The sequence below is a fragment of the Elephantulus edwardii genome, unplaced genomic scaffold, assembly GCF_000299155.1.
Source record: "Elephantulus edwardii isolate Elephantulus edwardi_28Jun2011 unplaced genomic scaffold, EleEdw1.0 scaffold00002, whole genome shotgun sequence".
NCBI lineage: Eukaryota > Metazoa > Chordata > Mammalia > Macroscelidea > Macroscelididae > Elephantulus > Elephantulus edwardii.
This window is the reverse complement of record NW_006399752.1, coordinates 38,552,430-38,554,017: the sequence shown is the minus strand read 5'-3', so window position 1 is coordinate 38,554,017 and position 1,588 is coordinate 38,552,430.

The window sequence follows — 1,588 nt, the reverse complement described above, 5'->3', positions numbered from 1 at the left end:
TTTACAGAGACTTTGGATTTCCATTCATTCATTGTTGCACTTTTCTCCCTGCCCACCCCTCCCTTCCAGTTCTTTCTTCTCTTTGAAAAGTAAAATTCTTTCCTTGTTATACAATCCCTCCCCCCAAGTCCACTCCACTATGCAGACTTCATTCTGGACTCCTGTCATGACAATAATACCTAATCACATATCCCTTTTAAACAGTTCTCTCCTTCATCTGTTTCAATGCAATAAACATACTTTATCCCATCTTTCTCAGTCTCCCCCACAACCTCGATGTCAGTCCTGTTTTACAACAGTAGCATTATGCAGTATTTGTCCTTTTGTGGCTGAGATACTTCACTCAGCATAATGTCCTCCAGGCTCACCCATTTTGAATAATATTGGATGAGTTCCTTGTTTTTCAATGCAACATAGTATTCCGTTATGTGAATATACCACAGCTTCTCTATCCATTCGTTTGTTGATGGGCACTTGGGCTGTTTCCAACTCTTTGATATTGTGAATTGTGATAAACATGGGTGTGCATCATGATTACTTTTTAATAATAAAAATATTTCTGGTATTGTCAGCGTCTACTATGTTGTTACGACAGTCCCAGGGGGAGCATAGGAACTCTGTGGAGAGAAGCTGCTCCTCCTAAGAAAGATTGGTGGTTCGGGTCTACCAGCTGCTCTGTGGGAGAAAGATGGGAGTCTGTTCCTGTGAAGATGTCATCTCAGAAACAGGATGAGGCAGCTGTGTCCTGTCCTAAAGAGCCGATGTACTTCAACTTGTGTCAGCAGCAGTGGATAGGGGTCCAGTTTGATTCCTTTGGTCTCTGGCACACAGCTGTTCAGTGTTCCACCACGCGTTCCCTGAGCGCGCTCTGTGCCATTCTCTGGACTACAGAGATGGCACACAGCGCTGCTTTCAAAGGGCTCCCAGTCAGGAGGAGGGACAGAGAAACAAGCACAGATTCTGAGCGGACTTGGGCCCTGCCCTCCCTCACCCCCTGCTGACACAGCAGAAAGGGCAGCCATTGCCCTTCAGGCCCTGCTCAGCGGCTTCTTTAGCCACGTGAGCTCTTGGAACCTTGATTTTTTTTCTTTTTAATCTGTTAAATGGGAGGAACACTATCCTTTCACAGAGGAGAAGCTATGTGATAAAAAGAGTTTCTAAATTACAAAAGTCTGCAGATATGAGGGGCTCTGATGGTGCAAACAGCTGAGCACTCAACTACCCATTGAAAAGCTGCAAGTTCTGACCCAGCCCGTCGGTCTACTGCAGAAAGAGGTGGCTACCAGCTTAGATAATGGTTACAGCCATTCTACTCTGTCACGTGCGGGTTATAAATGGCAATGGACTTCCTGGCACCTAATAATTATAGCAGCATACACATAGCTAGTAATTTTATGTATTATTCACATTATCCCTTTGTACTCTGTATCTTTGTATCCTTACGGCTACTACCTGCAAGACACAGATGGTATGATCTTGTTTTGGAATGCATTACAACTCGGTGGAAAAACAGACCCATTGATGTTGCTTTCGAACTGATTGATAGCTGACCTTCCACTGGGGTTCTCAGGCCGTAAACTGCACAGAC